Source organism: Triticum aestivum, chromosome 4B (genome assembly GCF_018294505.1).
Source record: "Triticum aestivum cultivar Chinese Spring chromosome 4B, IWGSC CS RefSeq v2.1, whole genome shotgun sequence".
Taxonomy (NCBI): Eukaryota; Viridiplantae; Streptophyta; class Magnoliopsida; order Poales; family Poaceae; genus Triticum; species Triticum aestivum.
Window position 1 is genome coordinate 362,230,119 of NC_057804.1, and position 26,194 is coordinate 362,256,312.

Below are 26,194 nucleotides of genomic sequence, written 5' to 3' on the forward strand. Positions count from 1 at the left end.
GGCTTGCGTCATGAGCACCTCTTGAGGTACCCCGCCTTGATCTCTCTGCCTCCTCGCGAGCCAGCCTGACGAGGCCGTGCCTGAGGAAGTCTCCCGTCGTCCGCCCCACGAGGCTTGGCCCCTCATGAGGGTCTTGAGCATGTGCTGATGAAGATGGGCCGTACTGGGCCACTCCTTGAGCCACGCTGCAGGCCGCAGGCAGGCAAGTCTGGGTACCCCCGTTCCCAGAACGCCAACAACCCCGGCCCCTCTAAGGCCAGGGATGGCAATGGTAAACCACGCCGCAATAAAAAGAAATGTCGCAGCAACAATGACAATGCAGATGATACGGCAGTCAATGCCGGATTCAGTGGATCTAAATCCGGTCAGGGGAAGAAACCTTTCAAAGGCAACAGGGACAGTCCATCCAGCTTGGATAAAATCCTTGAGAGGCCCTGTCAGATTCATGACACACCCGATAAGCCTTCTAACCAGACCAACAAGAACTGTTGGGTTTTCAAACATGCCGACAAGTAAAATACCGAACACAAGGGAAATGGACCTCCAAATGAGGACGATGATGAGCCCCGTCAGCCAAACACCGGGGGCCAAAAGCAGTTTCCCCCCGAGGTGAAAATAGTGAACATGATCTATGTCACCCACATTCCCAAAAGGGAGCGGAAGCGCACACTAAGGAACGTCTACACCGTAGAGTTCGACGCCCCAAATTCAACCCATGGTCAGCCTGTCCGATCACTTTTGATCAGAGGGACCAAGCAACCAGTATCCATCACGGGGGGTCGGCTACCCTGGTACTTGATCTAATTATTTACGGATACCATCTCACTAGAGTTGTCAGGACCCCGATCCTAAGTCACACCGATCTAGCATGTAAGACATCATATCACTTTGCAGCCTCACGCACGGTATTCCCACGGGTGCCACGTTACCTGGCCCGGGACCGTTTGCGCCTTTTGGCTCATGTATATGATGGTGCCGCTAGCATCCATATGACAAAGAACCCGGGCTGACATGACTAGTCGTGGACCCAAAGTGGCGCTAACTTACAAGGATAGGCATACATGACCCATCGATGAATGTGTCGATCAACAACGTATGAACCCAAGTCATCTCAAGCTACATGGACTTTAAGGAACAATGTGTGACATTTCCCTGGAAGGACAGACACAGGAACAATGAAGGACACATGTCGGCCAGCCTAAGTGTTTCGGAGCAGTAGCAAGCTACCATGGCTTAGTGGAAGCACTAGGAGACATTTCCCGGTAAGGGAGGCTCCCAAGGATGAACAACTAGGTTGTCAGATCCCACACATACCAAGCATTTCAAATCATACACACAATATGGTCGATATGTGCAAATACAACATGGTATCACAACAGAACTCTATGACACAAAGTATTTAATCAATAGGCTCTGAGGAGCGGGATATTACAAACATGGGTCTCATGACCCAACATTCAAAGCATACAAGTCAAAACACATGCGGAAGCTTAAGATGTCTGAGTACAGACATCTACAAATGAAAAAGGCTAAGAAGCCTGACTATCACCAGATCCTGCCGACGGCACAGGATCGTAGCTGAGGTAGCAAGCTAAACGTCGAAGTCCATGCAAAACTACTAGCGAGACTGAAGTCTCTCTGCAAAACATAAATTAACCAAACGTGAGTACAAATGTACCCAGCAAGACTTACATCAGAACTAACTACATATGCATCAGTATCAACAAAGGGATGGTGGGGTTTAACTGCAGCAAGCCAGCTTTGACTCGGTGGCTATCCTGAACTACGACTGTAAGTAACTCTTTTGGTGCACACGAGTCCACATATCACCATATCGATACACCACTATGGATCCGCTCCCGTCTCCCTACGAGACACCATCCATAGCACTCACGCTTATCTTGCGAATTTTAGAGTATCCACTTTCACTTGTCTATGAACTATCTAGGCAACCCAAAGGTCCTTTACTACAGACGCGGCTATTCGAATAGATGATTTTAACCCTGCAGGGGTGTACTTCTTCACACGCGCTCTCTCCACTTACCGCCATGTACATGTCATGTATCTCGATAACCTTCAAGAAGAAGCCAGGCGAGGGTGTCGGCCACGGCCTACCTAAACACTCAAGTCTCTAGTCCAGGTTAATCGCCTATTCAGGTTCCATCCGCAGGTAGTCCAGCCGAAGTTTCCACATACGACCCCAAATGATGTGAGCAGGGTTCCCGAGACATCAAACGAGCGCCGGTACATCGTGCCACGTGCCTACCACATCACAGCCCACCCGGGTCAGCGCTGCGCACGGCCTCCAGCATACTACAAACACCAGAAACTACTTGCAACAACTGGACAGAGGACAAGGGTGGTTAAGAAGCCGAGAGGGTTAATTAATGATCCCAATGAGTGGTAGTGGTTGTTCATGGGTCACAAACACAGAACTCAGTTCCTGAGGATGGATTCAATGATACAACCCACCATGTACTCACACATGGCCTCTCACTGCTACCTTTACCAAACCACGTTCACACACTTAGCTCACACATAGTAGGACATGTTCACAACTTTCCAGTTCATCCCCGACGAATCAGACCTGACACAACTCTAAGCAGTAGCAGGCATGACAAACAAGCATGAATGAGTAGGCACATCAGGGCTCGAACAACTCCTACTAATGCTAGTGGGTTTCATCTATTTACTATGGCAAAGACATGTCATGCAGAGGAAAAGGGGGTTCAACTACCGCAGCATGTAACAGATGTATCATTGTTGTCCTAATGCACTAAAAGAGAGCAGGAGCGAGAGAGTGGGATTGTATCAGAATGAACAAGGGGGTTTTGCTTGCCTCGCACTTCTAAAGATAGTAATAGCATTTCATCGATGTCATCGAACTCATCATCGGAACACATCTACTAAGAGGGCACAAATACCGGCAACAGAGAAGAAAACACAATCAACATAATGCACAATATGATGCATGATCATGACATGGAAAAATGAGTGTGTTGGGCTAATGCAACTACAACCAGCTGGGTTTGAGTCATTTTGAACCAAAGGTTCAATCCCAAATTCAAACTATGAATTCAAATAGTGCCATCATGTTTTACACTAAACATCAAGGTTAAGTTGCTTAAACATGCATGAAACCAGTACAGATGGATATATTGGATTTTTCTGATCATTATATATATATAAATCTTTGCATTTGGAGTTATAGATTAATTTCTATGATTTTTAGAAGTTAGCACTATTTTCTGGAATTTTCTGAATCACTTTTAATTCAGGAAATAATTAACTACGTCAGCATTGCGTCAGGGTCATGTCAGGAGGGTCAACAGGGCTGCCCGGGTCAAACCTCACCGGTGGGACCCCTAGGTTAGTGACACATCACTAGCTGGCATCACAGACAGGTGGGCCTAGTCAACGACCACGTCAGCGTAGTCAAAGCTGACGCGTGGGCCCACTGCAATTAGATTAACCTTAAACTATTTTAGTTAGTTGGTTAGTTAGCCGGTGGGGCCCATGTGTAAGTGGGTGAGGGGGTAATTAAGCTGGGTAATTAGTGCTAACTAATCCGGCGCCACATTAGCAGTCAATGCCGGCGAGCAAAAGCACGACAGTGGTGCGCCGAAGTTGCTCGGGACGGCACTATGGAGCACCATTTCGCGCGTGGTTTGCGGCTGCGGCGAGCTAGGAGTGTGGCGCATCTTCTGGAGCAAGTACTAGGACCTGGGGTGGGCGGAGCTCGCTGGAAACGAGCTCGCGGTGACTGCCCGAGCTCGGTCAAGTGCGGGCACGGGGCTAGGGTGTGCTAGGGAGCAGGATGGGCTGTGGGTTAGCTCCCTGGAGATGCCAGGAGCGCATCCGCGTGCTGAAGAACAACGGAAATGGGATCTGGCCACGACGGCATGAGGTCCTGCGGCGATGAGCTCACGGATGAGGCAGCTAGCGCGGTTGGAGCAGGCGCGCAAGAGGGAGGACGGGGAGGGAAGGAAGAGGAGCTCACGGCGATCCGTAGAGACGCTGAGCAGGCTCGGGGACGACCTCTAGCACGTGAATTGACGAGCGGCGTCCGGCGGGTGCCATGGTTGAAGACGACCAGATGGAGGTGAAGCATAGCTCTCCTGCTTGTTTCCTTCAGCGTGGAGGCGTGGTGCTCGACGGAGGAGATGCCGTACATGGCGGTGCGGTGAAAGGAGGGCGGTGGCCACGCGGGTGCAGCATGACGATGGCGGAGCACTCTCGGGTGAGCTCCGGGGAGGGGGCTAGAGAGCGAGGGAGAGAGCAGAGAGGGAGGAAGGAGGACCAGGGAGCTTTGGGCATCTCTAGGCGCTCTAAGGGGGGTGGGGAGGAAGCAGGAGGTGGAAGCAGGAGGTGGCCGCGCCTCGTCTATGCGCGCACCACGCACAGTGCCAGTAGGCGCGAGGAAGACGACACGCGAGGGTGTGGGCTGGGCCAATAGTTGGTCCGCCTGGTGGTCTTTGGTGGGCGCCACGTATGTTCCAGGTCAGTCTCTGTTCTTTTCCTTTCCTTTCTCTTTTCTATTTCTTCTGCAACTTCAGGGCTTTATTAAAAATACTTAGGCACTCTAAAAAAATCATGAAACTACTCATGGCTACTGTTTAGAATATATCTAATACTCCCTCCGATCCATATTACTTGTCGCTCAAACGGATGTATCTAGACGTATTTTAGTACTACATACATCCATTTGAGCGACAAGTAATATGGACCGGAGGGAGTAGCAAACATTTTAGTTTATGATTATTTGAGCATTTAAATGCCCAAATGGAAATAGAGTATGATTTAATCCAGTGACCCAATGATGTCCTAGAAAATTCTGCACCATTTTTGTCAAAGGTTCTAGACCAAGGCAAAGATGATGAACATTTTAGAAGGGCATTACTGGTTCATTGAAAAAGATTTTCGTAAACCCTAGTTGGATTAAGGGGGTGCTAGGGGTTCTGTCATCCCCATTTCAAAGTTTGTGAGTATAGTAAACATGATGCAGTCATTCTAATGCATGCACTGACTAGGGTTGTGACAAGAGTCCTTATGGACGGGGGCAGCAGTCTCAGCTTGATCTATCAAGACACTGTCCGCAGGATGGGCATTGACCCATCAAGAATCAAGCCTAGTAACACTACGTTAGAAGGTGTGATACCGGGCATGGAGGCCCGTTGCACGGGCTCACTGACACTGGAGGTAGTATTCGGCTCCCCACACAACTTTCGCAGCGAAGAGTTAATCTTTGACATCGTCTGTTTCCGCACTGGCAATCACGCACTGCTCGCACGAACTGCTTTCACCCACTTTAACGCAATCCCGCACTATGCTTACTTGAAGCTTAAGATGCATGGACCCCACAGCATTATTACAGTCAATGAAAATATGGAGCGCTCCCTCCGTACTGAAGAACACACCGCGCCTTGCATTCGAGGTGTATGGCGGCCTTATCAAGCCGAACAATACGTCGGACATTCAAGCCAACAACATCTCTAAATGAGTCCATCCCGCGCATCACCGCGATAACTCAATGGATCTGGACGTTGATTAGCAGCTCGGCCTCCGGTGACTGCCCAATAAGGTTGCGGCTTACGTACTGCGCGTACATAATTACGCACTTAAAATACCTTGGGCAGCGCTGGAGGCACACTTCGGAAGGAGTCCATAGTATAGCTTGACCCTGCTTGGACGGCATACATCCTTTCTCACTACAGGTTCATTAAGAGCCCTATTTGCTAGATGGTTGTCTCAGGAGATCCTTTCATGGCTAATGTTTCCCAACCATTGAATATTCCTATCAAAGGACTTATTACTAAGGAGAAATGGCGCAGATGTGCGGCAGGGCATCACAAGAGTTTTTGAACTATTATTTTAAGCCCTGTGTTAGACTTTCCCTTATGTATTTTTTCATTTTCTCTTTAGGCATGTAACATGACCTTAATATTCATGGCATTGTCTGTCAAAATACGCCTCGACTTATTAATAAGGATATAAGGGAAGCAGATGATCATCACCTTTTTTGATTGGGCTCTTATATTATCTTGTCATCCATATTCCCTCCTTACTTGCGACTGACATACGTGCTCCGACACGACCTTCATACCAGGGGCTGTATTCGGCCCTACAAACTCTTAAGTCCGAACACCTATAGGGAACTCTTCGACGTCTCGGATATTGCATTATATGCATCAGCTCCAAATCACATATTTGGTCTATAGTTGGGTTGCCCGGCTCCTGTGTTTGCCACCTTATGTTCCGCAAGTTCGGTTAAGGTAGTAAAGGGAGAACTAATGTGATTGTATTTATGGTTCGTTCTGTTAAGTACCTCAGTAGAGAAATCCGAAAATTGACTGTCATAATATGCGAGAGCGGGCTAGCGATCCGTGTCTTCGTGATATACTACAAATCGTTCGTGATTTATGCCGTGTTATACGAGGGGCTGGGCTTCGACCAAGCCATGTTGCAAAGTAACCATACTTCGGATTGCCGTTCACGCAACAAGGGGCTAGTACTTAGCCCAACTAATGGACTCTTATGGCTAAGTGAAAGTACTAAAGCCGCATAGTCTGATTGCCTAGTTCACCTCGCAAGACGCCTCCTACATCGGACCAAGACGTTGGATAAAGTGCATTCATGCATTCCCGAACACCCCTATAACATTTACATGGGGGCAGTAGCCGACGACTGGTAAACTTTCAGACTTATAAACTAAACGGCCAAACAGGAGGATAAACTAATCATAAAGCACAAGCATAAATATTTTACATCATGAGCTCATTACATGGTTCCTACAAACCGTACTCTACTAATCAAATATGATATCCTTTGAGAACTGGCCCTCTATAATGCAGGCTCCCTTGAGGACCTCGCCGAAATACTTCTCTGGCCGTTGGTGATCCTTGCCTTCAGGTAACCCTACGGTGGCAATCTCGGTGGCCTTCATCTTCGCCCATTGTACCTTGACTCAGGCGAAGGCCATCCAGGCACCTTCCATGCAGGCGGACCGCTTGATGGCGTCAATCTGAGGACGCGCCTCGACCAACCACTTCACAAGTCCGAAGAAGCTACTGGGTATGGGCTCAGCTAGCCAAAGACGGACTATTACATCCTTCATGGCTAGTCCCGCCACCCTGTGCAGCTCCGTCAGCTGTTTCAGCTGATCACTGAGGGCGCCGGATACTCTGGCACAAGGTACTATAACCAGAATAGCTTCTCCGTTGAGCTCCCCTCTTTGGCACGGGAGAACTCAGCGGCGTTAGCAATACTCCTCGGCAGATCCGCAAATGCGCCTGGAGAGCTCCAAACTCGGCTTAGCAGAATTTATCCCATTCTTGTAAATTTACTCTGCATAAGAAAGGCCTTACCAGCCACTATCTTCCTCACCTCTTGGATCTCCTGGCGAGCGCCCTGGGCTTCAACCCGGGCTTCCTTCACGCTCTCAAGAGCTTTGGTGAGCTTCGAGGCTTGTTCCAAACTCTTCTACTCTAAGGAATCACACTTGGCAATGGCATCCTTGAGCTCCTGTTCGACCTCACCCACCCGCGCCTCATGTTGTTCACGGGCGGTTCGCTCCACCTCCAGCTCCTTGGCCACTTTGTCAGTGGCCGCCTTGCTCACCTCCGCCTCCTTCTTGGCTTGGACGAGGGTGCTATTGAGGGACTCGATCTCAGCTGTGCCAATTGTGAGTATAGTCACTTTGGGTATGTAATAGTGCTGCATACCTTGGGTTACGTCAAACCGCTTATTGATGCGGCCGAGTTCCTCATCGGCTAGCTGAAGCTTCCAATTGAGCTCGGAAACCTCTGCATCTTGGGCAGTAGCCGCCAGCATAGATGCCTGTCCAACAAGATAGTACGATACATTATCAACTTGATTTTGATCCTCTGTCCGGATTGTTCTAATCTGGACAGAGCCTCATGGGCTACTGTCTATACATGGGTTCAGCCTTGCATACAAAAAAAGCTTGTAAGAGAATTACATAGCATACCTCAAAGTCCATCAGTAGGTTGTTGAAGGCTTCGGTCAGGCCACTGTTCGCGGACCGAACCTTTTCCATAACCACACCCTGATGCTCCTCCATGATGGAAGCGTGTTGTAGTGCTTCCTCTAGAGTATTAGCGGCCTCTGGATTAACAGAGGCCGCCGATGGAGCTGCTGCTCCTCTACCCTCTGTTGAATGGGGGTGTTGGTCCAAACCCGGAGCCGTATTGGTCTTCGAGACGGTGTTCGGCGAAGGCCCGAACTGTTGAGGCCCCCCACCCTTGGTGGTCATGGGGGTTACCGTGCCACGCTCTGCGGCATCCGAGGTGTTACCCTCGGGCGTATTTTGGATGGCCTCGTACGCCCCTCCTCGGACAGGAGAGGTCCTTTGGGACGACACCTCGGTATCCTCCATGGCAGGAGGAGAAGGCTCGTGATGGTCCATCGCTCTCCGCCTCTTCAGGCGGTAGCAAATTCCTTGATGAGGTCGAGGGAAACGGGATATCGCGTGGAGGGCTGAAAGGCAAATAAATGTATGATTTATATAACAGAGATAGACTAAGCAAAAATAGAACAATTAAGCTTCTGATACTTACGTTTCAGTCAGGGAATTCTCTCTTTGGGCCCTCTTCCGGCTGTGTTCCCCCTCTTCGGTGTTGCTCCCTCCGGATTCTCGGAGGTTGTCTTCTTCTTCCTCCTCATCTTGCGTGGGGAGTCGCTCTCCACTTCCTCCTCCTCCTCCTCTTTGTCCTCGTCTTCCTCGTGAGAGGATACGACCTCGGTCTCTCTGGACACTACATACGAAGACCTTTCTAGCGGGGCCCGTCCTTGGGCCCCTTACTCTTCTTCTTGGTCTTCTTATCCGGCGCCTGATAGGGCGCCGGGACCAGCATCTCCTCCAGCTGAGGAGTGACTATGTCTTCGGGCAATGGAGCCGGACTCTTAATCTGCTCTGAATTCTTGGTCCAGCCCTGCAGAGAGGTGGGTTGATAAGTTTCGTATTGATCAAATATATAGACCAGATATATCTTTGGAAAATTAACACATACTGGAGTGGCCGGATTCTTGGCGTCAAAGCCGACGTCTTCGGTCTCCATGGGCCAGCTCTTCTACACCTTGAAGAGTAGCTTCCACATTCCCTCATGCGTCGTGTTGAGGAAATGTTGCAGAGTCCACAGCTCCTTCGGATTGAACTCCCACATGGGGGAAGTCCAGCACTGGTAGGGGAGGATGTGGCGGAAGAGCATAATCTGCACTACGTTGGTTAGACCAATGGTTTTGCTCAGCACATTGGTGATACATGTCTGCAGCGTTTGCACCTCCGTCTGAGACCCCTAGTCGAGGCCCTTTGCAGTCCAGGAGATGAGCCTCATGGGGGGTCTGGGTCTGAACTCCGGAATCGCCGCGCACTTGGTGCGGCATGGCTTAGTGATAGAAAACCACTCTTGTTGCCAGATCTTGACTGTCTCGATGAAGGCCCCCTTGGGCCACGTGGCGTTGGGCAGCATGCATATCATGGCCTCTCTCTAGTCCGTGTGTTGCCCGTCGACCATCTTCGACTTCACATTGAAGACTTTCAGCTACATGCCGAAGTGTGGGGTGATGCGGAGAAGATCCTCACACATGATGATAAACGCTGAGATGTGGAGGAAAGAGTTTGGGGCTAGATGATGGAAATCTAGCCCATAGTAGAACATAAGTCCACGGACAAAGGGGTGGAGTGGAAAACCTAACCCTCTAAGGAAATGGGGGAGGAAGATGACCCTTTTGCCGGGCTCTGGAGTGGGAATGATCTTACCCTTGGGGGGAGCCTGTGCGTGATGGTTGTGGTGAGGTAACCTACACTTCGGAGATCCTTTACCTCCTTCTCCGTGACGGAGGATGCCTCCCACTTGCCCTTGGAACTGGATCCGGCCATGGTCGGAGGAGGTGGTGGTGGTGGTGAGGAAGACAGAAACTTTTCAGGCACTGAGAGCTTGGGAGATTGGAAGGCTGAAGAGACTGGAAGGCATGGGGAAGAAAGGAGAAATCCATAGCCCTCTTATAGGTGGTAAAAATGCCAACCGGTCCCCCACTTGCTCCTTGAAGCTTGCCTATTCCCAATGAAAGCGTGCACCGTAAACAGTTGGATTACCTAAATTTTATTGATGAGCAATCCCATATTAAGTGGGCACGATCTCTGTTTTGACAGGACGGGCCAATGGGGCTTGGCTTCGAAACACAGAACACGGGATGTGAAAACGGTTCAAAACACCGAAGGGTCAAGTCTGACGCTTCGCCGAAAAAAGTTGTCATTAAAGACACTATTCTTATTTTTTATATATCCTACCTTTGCAGCTAAGGGTTGTGTTAATTATGCAAAGCCGGATACAGTTCTTTTACGGACGAAAGCTGATGTGTACTCCCTCCGTTCCTAAATATAAGTCTTTTTAGAAATTCCACTATAAACTACATACAGATGTGTATAGACATATTTTAGAATGTAGATTCACTCATTTTGCTCCGTATGTAGTCCATAGTGAAATCTCTTAACAAACTTATATTTAGGAATGGAGGGAGTATTATTCAAGGAACCCGGCTCGCAATGCCAAATATACTCTGGACGCCGAGCACGTCGTCATTGAAGACTGGTTCAGGAGCTACTAAGGGAGTCCTAGACTAACGGGTCCTCTGGCGTCCGGTCTATTGGATATGGGTCGGACTGATGGGCCATCAAGATACAAGACAGAAGACCACCTCTCATGTTCGGTAGGGACTCCCGTATACATGGATGGCAAGTTTAGGTGTCCGGATATACTATTTCTTTTCTGTTAAACTGACTTTGTACAACCCTAAGCCCCTCCGGTATCTATATAAACTGGAGGGTTAGATCGAAGGAAAAAGGGACAGAACATTGATAGGCTAGCCAAGCTAGGGTTTAGCCATTACGATCTCAAGGTAGATCAACTCTTGTAACCCCTATACTCATTGAATATAATCAAGCAGGAGTAGGGTTTTACCTCCATTAAGAGGGCCCGAACTTGGGTAAACATTGTGTCCTTTTGATCATAGTTACCATCGATCCTCAGACATATAGCTTGTGCCCCCCTACCCGACATCTGTCGGTTTTGACACCGACACACACCACCCTACCTCGTGGGCCCCTCGGAGATCTCCTGACCTAGTTCCTTCGCCTATATATACTCTTATACCCCAAAAAACATCAAGGGGAGCCACGAAAACACTTTTCCACCACCGCAACCTTCTGTACCCATGAGGTCCCATCTAGGGGCCTTTTTTGGTGTCTTGTGAGAGGGGGATTCGATCACGGAGGGATTCCACATCAACACCATTATCCTTCTGATGAAACGTGAGTAGTTTACCTCAGACCTATGGGTCCATAGCTAGTAGCTAGATGGCTTCTTCTCTCTCTTTGATTCTCAATACCTTGTTCTCCTTGATGTTCTTGGAGATCTATTCGATGTAATATTCTTTGGCGGTGTGTTTGCCGAGATATGGTGAATTGTGGATTTATGATCAGATTATCTATGAATATTATTTGAGTCTTCTCTGAATTCTTATATGCATGATTTGATATCTTTGCAAGTCTCTTCGAATTCTATCGGTCTAGTTTGGCCTACTAGATTGGTTTTTCTTGTAATGGGGGAAGTGCCTAGCTTCTGGTTTAATCTTGTGGTGTCCTTTCCAAGTGACAGCAAGGGCAGCAAGGCACATATTGTATTGTTGCCATCAAGGATAAAAAGATGGGGTTTTCATCATATTTCTTGAGTTAATTCCTCTACATCATGTCATCTTGCTTAATGCGTTACTCCGTTCTTTGTGAACTTAATACTCTAGATACAAGCTGGATAGCGGTCAATTTGTGGAGTAATAGTAGTAGATGCAGAATCGTTTTGGTCTACTTGACATGGACGTGAGGCCTATATTCATGATCATTGCCTTAGATATCGTCATAATTATGCGCTCTTCTATCAATTACTCGGCAATAATTTGTTCACCCACCGTAATATTTGCTATCTTGAGAGAAGCCATTGGTGAAACCTATGGCCCCGGTTCTATTTTACATCGTATTAGTTTCCTGTCAACTTGCCAATTTCTGCCGCCATTCCTTTACTTTGCAATCTTTTACTTTCCGTACTATAAACCAAAAATACCTAAAATATTTACTTTAGCGTTTATCTATCTCTATCAGATCTCACTTTTCCAAGTAACCGTGAAGGGATTGACAACCCCTTTATTGCGTTGGGTGCAAGTTTGTTGATTGTTTGTGTAGGTATTCGGTGACTTGTGCGTTGTCTCCTACTGGATTGATACCTTGCACTACAAAAAAAAGACACATCCGTGACATTTTGGGCCGAACGAAATTTTTGCTGTCATACTTATGACACTTCTATGATGATAATTGTGACAAAACCTGGTATCATCATACATGTGGTGGGCTCCTACTTCTATGACAAAAAATCATGACAGAAAATGGGCTTTTCGTCCTGGGCGGGCCGGAGAAGCAGCTGCATGACATTCTTTGGGCCGTCCATGACAAAAAACCGTGGTAGAAGCGAGGGCGAGGAATATATCGGGGAGTTCCCGGTTATGGTGGGTTGTCGGGGGCCGAGAGATGAGCGTTTCTCTCGTACACGTACGTGCGTGGGTGCGAGGTGTTGGGATCTAACTGAACCCGAGTGAGGCATTTGCCTAACTGAACCCAAGTGATTGCACTGCACGTTACATGTTACTGAACCCGAGCGACCGATCGAAGGCTGCTAACTGGAACCGATCGAGCGATTTTGTCGCTACTAATGCTGACAGAAAGCCAATCGATGCTGCCTCTGGATGAACAGTGAGCGTTGTTTGGGGGGGGGGGTTGATGAACAGTTCCTGGTGGGGGGTTGGATGAACAGGGCCCCTTGGTGTTGCCGTTGGATGAACAAGACCCCGATCGATCGAGTCGGTTGGGCGTGGATGAACAGGACCCCGTGGAGGGCTGGATGAACAGGACCCCATGGAGGGAAGGTTGAACAGTAGCCAATGGAGGGCTGGTTGAACAGTAGCCAGTGGAGGGATAGATGAAAAGTAGCCCATGGAGGGGTGGTTGAATAGGACCCCGTGGAGAGGGCTGGTTGAACAATAGCTGGTGGAGGAGCACGCAGTGGAGGCTGGATGAACAGGAGCCCATGGATGAACAGTCGCAGGTGGAGGCTGGAGGAGGTCGACGGTGGATGAACAGTATCCCGTGGATGTTGGAGGAGGTCGACGATGGAGATGAACAGTATCCCATGGAGTCCTGTTTTGCGGTATGCCACACCCCTCCCAATGAACAGGACCCCCGTTTCGACTGTAGCGCTCCAACACAAGTCCGTTTCCATTGTTTTGCAGTACGCCACACCCCTCCCAATCAACATAACCCCGTTTCGATCGTAGTAGGTCCAACAGAAGTCCGTTTCCTCTGTTTTGCGGTACGCCAGACCCCTCCTGATGAACAGGATCTCGTTTCGACCGTGTTCGGTCGAACACAAGGTCGTTTCCTCCATTCTGCGGTACACCAAGCCTCGTTTCCATCAGCTGTTCCATCCAAGATGGTTGGCTCCCGATGAACAGCACGCGTTCTGTTGCCTCCCGATGAACACGACGCATTCCGTTGCCTCCCCATGAACACGACGACGATGCCGTTTCTCCGTTCTGATCGAGCCATGTACACGAGCCCTGGCCATAGGTATGTGCGAGTAGGCGTACGAGACCCCGCCCATATGTACGTATGTGGCTGTATTAACTTTCTGGCACCCTGGCTGCTGTACGTACGTGTACATGCTACGTGTGCGCCTCTACTATGACACATGCCCTTCCTTCCTTGCATGGCCATGGTTCATCGCTGCAGCATGCAGACAGACCGATCGACCAGTATGTACGTACACGTTCGCGACCAGAATGACAACGCTACGTACGCTTCGACAAGGTGAGTCCCGACTGTCAGGCACTTCCTTGCGTGCGAAGATGTAGCTGGTTGGTCCCAGCAGTCAGGGGGCAAATATTTTTTTTGCCCATAATATGGATGCACTTCCTTGCATGCGAAGATGTAGCTGGTGGGCCCCAGCAATCAGGGGTAAACATTTTTTTTGCGAAGTACGGTGGCCCGTCCGGTGGGTCCCTGCTATCAGGTGGAGGAATAATTATTTTGCGCGTAATAAGGAGGCACTTCCTTGCTGCGGCTGTGGACCCAGCTGTCAGCCTCTCCATGTACAACACTCCTCCGATGGAAGTTGTTCCTTGACCATGTTGACCACGCGGCACCAAGAGCACCTGGGCAGTGCACAACGGTGAGGCCTAGGAAGAGGATGCCGCGGAGCCGGGGAATACGCGGAAGTGGAAGCCAACACGGAGAGGAGTACAAGGGTTCACTGGTTCGGCTGCGGTGTGAGGCTGCCGTTGCCGCAGAATAAAAGGGGTTGTGGGTGAGTAGAGGGATGGCCTGGCCAGCGGTGGGAGTAGTAGGGGGCAGTGTGGCCTCCGCGGCATCACAGACGGTCACAGGAGGCAAGAGCACGCAACACGACTGGCACTGGTTTGGGCGGCTGGAGCAAGAAGACCAAAGGTTGAAGAAGCACTACGACCGTTGGATGGACATTGTACGGCCACGGGAGCTAGAATCGTTCATATTGACTAAGTTGACAAAGCCCTCCATCCCCTTCAACTTAGTAGGCGCACAAGTTAGCCTCCCACTATGGTGGGTCCCAGCTAGTAGGGGGGTATTCTTTTTTTTTGTGCGTAATAAGGAGGCACTTCCTTGCGTGCGAAGATATAGCTGGTAGGTCCAACCTATCAGCGGGGGGAACATTTTTTTCACGAAATACAGAGGCCCTTCTGGTGGGTCCCTGATGTCAGGTGGAGGAATCATTATTTTGCACGTAATAAGGAGGTATTTCCTTGCGTGCGGCCGTGGACCCAGCTGTCAGCCTCTCCACGCACAGTCTACTTTCGATGGATGTCATTCGTTCACCATGTTGACCACTCTGCGCCGAGCGCATCCAAGGTGGTGGACGACGGCGAGGTCCCAGACAGCAATAAGCCGGAGATGGGAAGATGCGGGAGTAGAGTCACAGACGGAGAGGTGTACGAGGGTTAACTGGTTCTTGTGCGGTGTGGTTCGGCAGTCAGTGGAGAAGAACATGAGGTGTGGAAGGGTGGAGTGATGGCTTGGCCAACAGTGGGGTAGCGCTTCACATTGAAGCGTGCTAAGAAGAGCTGCTAGTAGCAGGAGGCGGGAGCTGGTCCGCCCGGCGGTGCTGGAGGAACAAGACGAGAGATTGAAGATGGATGCTGGTCGTTGGATGTAAATCCAGCGGCTAACGATGTCAGAATCATTTGTTGACTAATTTGACAACGACTTGCATTGGCTTCGACCTATTGGCCCACATTTCTGCCTCAAAAAATGTGGCACGTTTTCAACCCATTGTTCAGAATTTACAGTCAGTTTCATCTCTTTTTTTAGAATTACAGCCCATTACCTAGGCTAGGTGAACAAATAATGTAGCGTCCAAGCGGCCCATTTATTATTTTTCCTAAAAAATTACAGGCCATTTCCACTTTCTCGAAATACACGATTTTGTTGGGCTGATTCTAATTATAATGTTGGGTTGGGCGCAACAATGTTATTAAAAAATAAACAGTGGCTGAGCATGTTGTTATAAGTATATTTAAATAATAAGTGATTTAGTGTTACATTGGTCCTTAAATCTTACCAAGCTTTTGTACACAATCACCAGGATTTTCATTGCAGGATTTTATTGTTAAGAAACTATTTTTATAAGTTAATAAGATGTGGGATATTGTTTTCTTACATATGTAAGTATCTGTTAAATATATGATGACAACAAAAATAATATATAATAAGATATAAAATAATTTAAATATATATAATATAGTTAGAAGGGAAACATAAGTCGGACCACACGTTCCTATTCTTATATAGAAAAATAGAACAGACCTCTGTGTTTTCTTTAAAAAATACATAAATTGGGCTGTCGATGTTTCAAGAAAAATAAAACCTTGTATGGGAGGTCCATAGGCCTGTCGATACATGACGGCCCTCAATAAAATACAAACCGACATGTCGTGGGCTGCGCATGTTAAAAAAGAAAGCCTAGACGGACAGCCCAAAACCCTGCTGATACTTGCTGCCCCAGTGATAATAAATGATACCTGCCAGCTCCCCGGCTTCGTTGTGAATTTATCTCCTATAGTAACTACGTTGAAGCACCTAAAAAAATGTAACTATGTTGACGAACCTGTGGGCCCCAACGTCAGTATAGCATTAGGAGGAAGTATTTTTTTGATGAGGCACTTGCGTGCGTACGACCATAAACCTGGTGGGTCCCGAGTGTCCGCCTCTCCACGTACAGTCCTCTCTAGATTCGTCTCGTTTGTTCAGCGTGTTCATAATGGCAAACAGCGGCGCCGCAGCAAGCGCACAAAGGCGCAGGAGGAGATCCAACCACTTGAGGAAGTGCCTTATTTGTAAAGAAAGTACTGAACTAGCCCAGTGGCCAAGTGACACTACCCGACAGCTGTTCCACCCGGGTTCGATTCCACCTGATGCAGGGGAAATATCTCCAAATTTTTTGCCTCTGCCATTATTGACATGTGGGTCCCCATTGCCATCTATGCACACCACGTCCAACACTTGCCAAAACTTTGTCCCTCGTTTTCTATGTTTTTCACACACTCGACATTGTGTGGGCATTTTGAAAATAGTATATCTTTTTAACTATGCATCATATGAAGATGTGCTATGCATGAATGTTGATCAGCATGATGTTAACTGGCTGGTAGTTCAATTTTCGACCATGAATAAAACTTCCAACATGATGTTAACCCTATTTGAAAAGGCCGTCTTAAAATAAATGCTCTGCCTCTCAAAAGTTGAAGTTTCTTATCTGAAACTGAACTTGCAGTTTCTTATCTAAAACTAAAACTTACAGTTTCTTCTCTTAGAATAACATTGTCTGCACTTTTATACTCCTATGAAACTACATTTTTTAAGTGCTAAAAATAGATCTCTAGAATTCATAAAATACTTCATATGCTCAATACTGCAAATCTGAAATTCAAAAGACATTCATATCTGAAAGTACTCGCAAAATACACAACACAAAACACAATTCACAGCCTGAAAATACTGACAGCGCTAAGCTCCTCCTGACAATTCAGAACCTACCCGACTATTGGGCTGGGGGGCAGTCCCCTCCTATTCCTCGGCGGCAGACAGCCACCCCATGAGATGATGTGAACAGCGAGGGAGAGGATGGCGGGGAAGCATCGTCGGGCGAACTGCTTTTCTCCTCTAGCAGTTGGTTTCGCTCGACAAAGACTCCACCGGCTCGCTCTGGCACGACACCCTCACAAACGACACGCTGTAGATGCTTGATCCTTCAATCTCTGGTGGATGCTCCATCTGGGATCGATACTCCTACCATCGCTCCCTCACGATTGGATTCGGTGAATCTATTTTCTCCATGGCCCAGAGGAGCAGCTCTATGTACTCTCGCGCGGCTCCCTTTGGGAGTATCACCGCTTTCTTGCTTTGTTGCAGATATTTGGCCATGGATGTCGCGGTCGTCGCTAGTTGGTCCTTGTTGTCAAACCAAGACTATATCTCCAACATCCTAGTTAGCTTCACAGGGTCGCCGTCTGCGATCCTCACGTATCAGTTGTACTCCTCCATTGATCTACTTATCCACAACACCTTCACTCATCGGCAGTGCTTTTTGAATGGAAGAGGAGAGGAGCAGCGCTGGTTTTGGATTAGCACGGGAGAGGAGTGACGCTGGTTTTGGATTGGAACAGGAGAGGAGGGGTGGTGGTTCTGAAATGGAAGAGGAGAGGAGCGACGCTGAATTTAGATTGGAACAGGAGAGGAGTGGCGGTGGTTTAAGAGGAGAGGAGCGGCACTAGTCTTGGAAGTATTTTTTGTTCTGCGTATTTTGGGTCAAAGTTTGACAACGTACTGTATTTGACAAGCAAAATGTGAATGCATGTCACCAAAAATTGTATCATTTGGTTCATATCTGAATGTACTTTCAAATTATATTATTTTTGCAATGTATAACATATATTTTATTTGTGAAAATAATGGTCAATTATGACCCAGAATAAAAGGGAGACTAGTTAATGTGGGGTCGCTTTCTTAATTGAAGGGTAAATTAATTTTCATTTTGATTGAATCACAGCGCTCCGGTCCCCTCTTCCAATCCTAAATTGCTGCCGCACGCTCCTCTCCCTCTTCTCCATTGCAAAACCACCTCGTCTCCTCTCCATTATCTCCATTCCAAAACGACTGTATCGCCTCTCCATCTTCTCCATTGCAAAACTACCCCCTCTCCTCTCCATTATCTCCATTCCAAGACCACCATCTCACCTCTCCCTCTTCATTATTGCAAGACCATAGTCTCTCCTCCCATCTTCCAAAGCTAGCACCGGACCACTCAGAAGGACATCTATGGAGAGGATGTAGCAGCGAATTAGGCAGATCACCGGTGGCGACCAGGCAAAGTTAGCCAGGCTAAAGGAGATCCTTACTTGGGTTGACAATGAGTGGGAGATTTCGAGGACGGTGAGGTCCATGTGGAAATGTATGCGAAAGAGCGAGACGACAGCGATGAGGGCGGCAATGTACTCCTCGGCTGCAGTCACGCCGCAGTCCTTCGAGTTCATCGAGTATCTCCTCTGGGCCATGGAGCAGACAGATTCACCCGAGGCGAAAGTCAGGCCAAGGTGGTGGGCATACAGGTCGAAGGTCAAGCACCCAGAGGATAACGAATCGATCGATTACGGTGTGCCATTCGCGAGGGTGCAGAGCCAGCCGGAGGCATGGGAGTATTCATTCGCCCACCATAAGAGCATGTCGGATAGCACGACGTCGCTTCCCCGCCGTTCTCCATGGTTCCCTTGATGCTCGCCTCGTTTCAACACCGGCAGTAGGGTTTAAGGTAAGCTTCACACTAACCTAATACTCCATCTGCTCATGCTTACAATCAGTGTGACAGCTAATGAAAGTCATGCTTACAATCAGTCTCCGAGTACTATGCCAATCACCCTAAAATAGCTCTGGACCTTTGGATCAAAGTTGTGACATTGTGTACAAATGAAGAAAAATAGATGGGTGCTTCTTTCAGAAAAGAGTACTCCCTAGAAAACTGCCAATATAAGCTACTAGTATTTGGTGAGGGGATTTGCTGCCAAGAAAGATCCGTCCACAGAGAGCGCCACACGTCCCAGTGATGGTGGTGGATGCCAATGCATGCATGTAGCATGGTTGGTGTTGGTAATTTTTACTTGGCACACCTCGCACTCTACATATATGTTGGTTCCATCCGTACATTTATGCAGTTCCACCAAAATGCAGCTGATAACCATGTTTGCACAGATAATGAAAAAGTGTGATTACATTATAGTGGCACTAGTTGATGAAACATACACTAATAAAGATAAGAAAATATTGCGATAGTATCATAGTATGCCATGCTGCGAGGGCGAGATGGGCCCTGCAACGCCTCATACAGTACGCCTCATACTGGAAATCGACCCAAGTCTCCCTGATACACCTTCTGCCGGTGATGAACATCAGTTTATAGCGGTAGTACAAGGAGGGGCCTTGAGACATTCCAATCTCTATTTTTTTGCAGATCAACTAAAATTAAGCACCCCAGTTTGCAGAAATGCTTAAACATTAACAATGGGACTAGTTGATGAAACATATACTAACAAAGAGAAGCACTTTCTTTATCTATATTGGAAATGAAATGATAGAGAGGACACTCCCTCTATTTTAACTTTATTATTACTTCATTTTATCAGTGACACTAGGGTCGAGCAGGTAGCAAACGAGGTGTACCGTGCGTCACAAGGATGGAGGCCGGGGGTGCTTAGACTGGGATGCTGAAGCTGGCTCTTTCAGTCCCTATCTTCCCCCTGATGTTATTGTGTTAGCATTTGGGTTGTAATCCAAACTTGGTTGAGCTGGTGCTATGTCCCCTACCTGCCTAGCTTACGCGGCGAACTTGTCTCCTGCTAGTACTCAGTCCGTTCTTATAGTAGTTGCATAACTGCCCATTTACACTGAGATGTTGTCGGATAATGGTTCTCTATGGTTGGGTTTCTTTAATGAAATCGGACAAAACCCCCTCTTTTGATATTAAAAAAATCAGTGGCACTAGAGGTGCCAAAACATTGCCTCAAATTAATAGTGCCACTAGATTAAGGTGCAAAATAATAACATTACTGCTTTATCATGGCAGTGCCAAAACAGTAGCACAAGAGCAGACTCAACATGCAGGATCTTTGGCAAACGGTCAGACCAAAAAGGAACATACCTCGTGATGGGAACCATATCTGCAGTCAACGCCGTCATAGAAGGGATGACACCAGTCAAATATGGGACCTTTTGGTGCAGTTCACCTAAAATGAAGCAATGTCCCATGACCTATCTGTCGGTGTCAAAACCGGCGGATCTCGGGTAGGGGGTCCCGAACTATGCGTCTAAGGCTAATGGTAACAGGAGGCGGGGGACACAATGTTTACCCAGGTTTGGGCCCTCTCGATGGAGGTAATACCCTACTTCCTACCTGATTGATCTTCATGATATGAGTATTACAAGAGTTGATCTACCACGAGATCGTAGAGGCTAAGCCCTAGAAGCTAGCCTATGATTATGATTGTTCTTGTCCTACGGACTAAACCCTCCGGTTTATATAGACACTGGAGGGGGCTAGGGTTACACAGAGTCGGTTACAAAGAAGGAAATCTACATATCCGAATATCCAAGCTTGCCTTCCACGCAAAGGAGAGTCTCATCCGGACACGGGACGAAGTCTTCAATCTTGTATCTTCATAGTCCAACAGTCCATCACAAGTACATAGTATGGTTGTCCGAGGAACCCTGTCGGTGTCAAAACCGGTGGATCTCGGGTAGGGGGTCCCGAACTGTGCGTCTAGGCGGATGGTAATAGGACACAAGGGACACGATGTTTTACCCAGGTTCGGGCCCTCTTGATGGAGGTAAAACCCTACGTCCTGCTTGATTGATATTGATGATGTGGGTATTACAAGAGTAGATCTACCACGAGATCAAGGAGGCTAAACCCTAGAAGCTAGCCTATGGTATGATTGTTGTTCATCCTATGGACTAAAGCCATTCGGTTTATATAGACACCGGGGAGGGCTAGGGTTACACAGCGTCGGTTACAATGGTAGGAGATCTACATATCCGTATCGCCAAGCTTGCCTTCCACGCCAAGGAAAGTCCCATCTGGACACGGGACGAAGTCTTCAATCTTGTACCTCCATAGTCTTGGAGTTCGGCCGATGATGATAGTTCGGCTATCCGGACACCCCCTAGTCCAGGACTCCCTCAGTAGCCCCCGAACCTGGCTTCAATGACGACGAGTTCGGCGCGTATATTGTCTTTGGCGTTTGCAAGGCGGGTTCTCCTCCATATTCCATGTGTTTGCCAAATAGTGTCCGGTTTCCTTATAAATGTTGCGCTCCTTGGCTTCTACGTCCAATAATGGCCCTCTTATACGTGTCGTATGAATGCAAAAAGCCAGGGTATTTTTACGTTTTACCCCCTAGCTGCGCGAATAAGCTGCCTATAAGAGAGGCGAGGATCCAGATCCGAATCACACCATCCTCCTTCCGCAAGTACTCATCGAAGCGCATCTGACAAAAATCCATTCCAACATGGACAGTCGACGCGGCTCCTCCTCTCGCGCTCCCAGTCCTCAGCCAGGAGATTGGAGGAGATGTTCAGTCCCGCACAGCGAGTTAGTGACGCTCCAAGCAGAGGGATACCTTCCCCCAGCCTTTATGGTTCCGGTTCGAGCCGGACTGGCCACCTACAAGGGTGGGAAGCAGGCGGAGAGCGTCCCCAATCCCTCCAAAGGAGAGCGGGTATGCTTCGTCCCCTACCTAATAAGGGGACTCGGATTTCCCATACATCCGTTTCTCCGGGGGCTCCTGGAGTTCTATGGACTCCAACTTCACCACCTCACACCTGCCTCCATCTTGCACATCGCGGGCTTTGTAGCTCTTTGCGAGCTGTTCTTGGGCATCGAGCCCCATTTTGCGCTGTGGAAGAGATTGTTTTGCCTCGTACCCCGTTCTCACGAGGGGTCGATATATCAAGTGGGCGGAGCCGAAATATGGCGCATCGCCGGGACCGGATATCTATCCGGAACCCCGAAGAAGGCGTCCGAAGACTGGCCTTCGGAATGGTTCTATATGGAAGACGCCCCGCTGCCGGATCCAGTTCGGATCGGCCTCCCGGAGTTTAGTAACGCTCCTCTGAAGAAACGCCTGAGTTGGCGCCCGCGGAGCCCTCAACGGGAAGATGATAGGAGCGTCCAATATCTGATGGGCCGGATAAGGTTACTGGCCCATTCCGGATTGACCATGATTGGAGTCATGGCCACATGCATTATGCGAGGGGTGCAGCCGCTCCAATATAGGGGCCACCCCATGTGGGATTTCAACGGGGAGAATGACGCCACCCGTCATGGCCGCAAGGGGCCGGGATCGACCGCCGATCTGGTGAAGATCCTGTCCGGCTTGTACAAGGGGGAGAAGGAGGACTTCCTCCGCACGAGTCCATTGAATGGATTCTCCATGAATAACCCTCGGAGCTGGGTAAGCGGACGTTTATATATCCGATCCGTGCTTTCAAAGTTAAGTGTCTTACTTTATGATTTCGACGCAGGAACTGCGCCGGGATGTGGAGGGCATACAAAGCCCGACTCCACAACCCGAGGATCCGGGAAGATCCCTTGATCCGGCCTCCGGAGAGGATCCGGACATAAAGGTGGAGCTGATTGACGGGGTGTTCCACCAACTCAGCATAGACAATGCTCTAGTCGCCATTACGGCTGACTACCCCGGTTTATCTCCGGCTTCCCAGGTGAGTACGACCGAAGTCCTGACACCATTACTTTTTTAATGCTTATTTCTGACCACCGTATACCAACGGTGCTTCGCAGGAGGTGCCTTTGCGGCGGGAAGCCGAGCCCGCGGCGACTGACCAACCAGGGTCAGTGCGGCCCAGCAGGCGGAAGAGGAGTGCGGCGCGAATCGAAACGTCGCCGCAAAGGTATGGCGCACCATTGTCTTTAAGGGAAAGACTCCTGGGAGGTATATTAATGCTCATGATTCTTCCAGGAGAAAGAGCGCTCGCCGGACTGTGCCCGGAGAGGTTGCCAACCAAGCCTCCGCCAGCCAGGCTCCAACACCTGGTCCGGAGGGGGAGGCGAGCGCAAGGCGCGAGCCGGATGCTCCTCCAACGGAGGATGCCGACAGGCTGTCCGCCACCAGGTCTGAGGTGGAGAGCGCCATGAATCACAGGCGCCGTCGGACAGTTCTTCGTGACGCGTGTTTCTCCCCAGAGGCGTTGAATGCCTTTAATGCGGGAGACGCGCACCTCCGTGCTGCTCAAGATGGTTTAACCAGAGCCACGGAGCAGTATGTGAAAGACATACGGGTGAGGAATTTTAATAGTTATATATGCCAGTAGCCCCCGAGACTTAAAATAGTTAAACTAACTGATTTAAGGATCATTTGTTATGCAGGATCTTACGGAGAAGAATACCCACCTGTCCCAGGAGCTTCAAGAATGCAAGGCCCAACTTGAGGCCGCACTAGCCGCCGCCGGGGGAGCCACAGAGACCCCCTCTGGTAATACATATTTCGAAAAGATAAGTAGTTTATGAAGTGCGGCGTGTGCGTTTAGTCTGACAATAATATTGCAGAGGGTGCCGGACTAGATCCGGACAAGCAACATCTGCTGCGCCAGCTGAAGGCCGGCGAGAAGGTGCTTATGAGGGTGCAGCAGGAGAGGAACAAACTCCAAGATGCCAACACCCAGCTGGGCGAAGAACTAAAAGATGTTCGGGTCCAGCTGTCTAACTCCGTAAAGGAGAATCGGCGGCTTCGTCGCGGCATTTACAGTAAGTGCTTGAGCAAACTCTTTTGAAAAGAAGAGTTCGGCGAGGAAGTCGATTGACAGAAATGTGTCTGTAGGTGTGCTCACGGGTCGTCCGGCGGAGGAAATGCCTGGTTCCACGGGTGACCTTCTTCCCGAGCTGCTGCAACTGCACGAACATGTCCGGCAGGCGATGAGCGGCGTCGTTCAGGCCTTATGGCCGTCCGTCTCCCTACCCGAGGGTCTTGGAGGGCTTGCTGAGAAGCTTCAGGGAGTACGGCAGCGCTTCCGTCTGTGGAAGATATCGGCCTGCCGTCAAGGCGCCAGGGAGGCCTGGGCCATGGTGAAGACGCGGTACACGAAGGCTGATCCAAACCACATGGCCGAGGTCGGACCTGTGGGGCCCGATGGGAAGGAGATCCCTGTGAGCCTGATGTACGGCCAAGTAGAGTTGGCCGCGAAATATTCCCAACGGGACTGTAAACTAGACAGCCTGTTAGATGGGATTGAAGAGGAGTACAATCAGTCAGTTTGACGATGTAATTTAAAATGACATGTAAAATGCCTTCTAGCCGGATTGTAGATCGTTTGTCTTTGCGGACCTTTTCGCTTCAACCTCGGGACCCAACAGTCCGGAGTGTGTCCGAATACCCTCACGGTTATACAAAAACCGGGGCATGCATGGAGACCAGGCGTAGGGGTCATAAGTGCTTTATCAGACAAGTGCCCAACTAGCTATGTTATATTACATGGTTAGTAAGAAACATCTTCCAGGGAGAATAGTTCCGTTAGGGGTTCCTTTCCCTGGGAGGCATGCCCTAAAGTGCATGTCCGGACTGCGAAAAGAGCAGAAAAAGCATCTGGGGGCAGATAAATAAATAAGTAATAAATCATCTTTCAAGTCACCGACCGAATATTCCCTTAAGAACGCTAGCCTTCGGCTTCACCCAGTCTGAGGTACACATCCGGCTGACCCGGCAGTAACAATCGCAGAGGTGCTCCCTTTACCTCCTAGCCGAACAATCGGGAACGTAGGGGTAAGCACAGGAGCCAGGCAACCCAGCTTGGCCAAAACTTAAGTCATATCGATGCATATAATGGTGAGTAAAAGGTACATGCGGAAGTATGACACATGTGTTGGGCATGAAGCCCGTATAAATAAGCTTCTGTTAAAGAAGCCCCCAGGTATAACGAGTGCGAGTAGCACATCAAGTGTGTGCGAACAATGCGCAGATCAGCCCTCAAAGGCTTTTACTGAAAGAGGGAGGAAAAAGGAGGGAAACAAAAGACAGCGAAAAAATATGAAAGGTGGACGGAGGAAGGAGACGAACTCTGAGTCCGGCGCTAGGCGTAGAATCTTCGGAGACGGGCTGCGTTCCATGGGTTCGGCTCGAGTCGGTTGTCAGATGCGTTGCGTAGACGGTATGCACCGCCGGTAAGGACTTGGTCGATGATGAAGGGACCTTCCCATTTGGGCTTAAGTTTGTCCTTTTTCTTGTCCGGCAGGCGTAGAACTAGCTCGCCAACATTGTAAGTTTTGGCCCGTACTTCTCTGCTTTGATATCTTCGAGCCTGCTGCTGATAGAATGCGGAACGGGATTTTGCCACGTCGCGCTCCTCCTCTAAGGCGTCCAAACTGTCCTGCCGATCCAACTCGGCTTCTCTTTCTTCGTACATGCGCACGCGAGGTGAGTCATGAATTATATCGCAGGGCAAAACTGCCTCTGCGCCGTATACCATAAAAAATGGTGTGAATCCGGTAGTGCGGTTTGGCGTGGTCCGCAGCCCCCAGAGTACGGAGTCGAGCTCCTCTACCCAGTGCGTGTTAGATTCCGTGAGGGACCGCACTAATCTGGGTTTAATGCCGCTCATGATTAGACCATTTGCTCGTTCGACTTGACCGTTAGTTTGAGGGTGATAGACTGAAGCGTAGTCGAGCTTGATGCCCATGTTTTTGCACCAGAGTTTAACCTCGTCGGCCGTGAAATTCGTGCCGTTATCAGTGATGATGCTGTGGGGGACGCCAAAACGGTGTACTACCCCGGATATGAAGTCTATCACAGGTCCGGATTCTGCCGTTTTAACCGGCTTGGCCTCTATCCATTTGGTGAATTTGTCCACCATGACCAATAAGTATTTTTGCTTGTGGGTTCCCCCTTTAAGGGGTCCAACCATGTCAAGCCCCCAGACCGCGAACGGCCAAGTGATGGGTATAGTTTTGAGGGCGGTGGGTGGCATGTGGCTTTGATTAGCAAA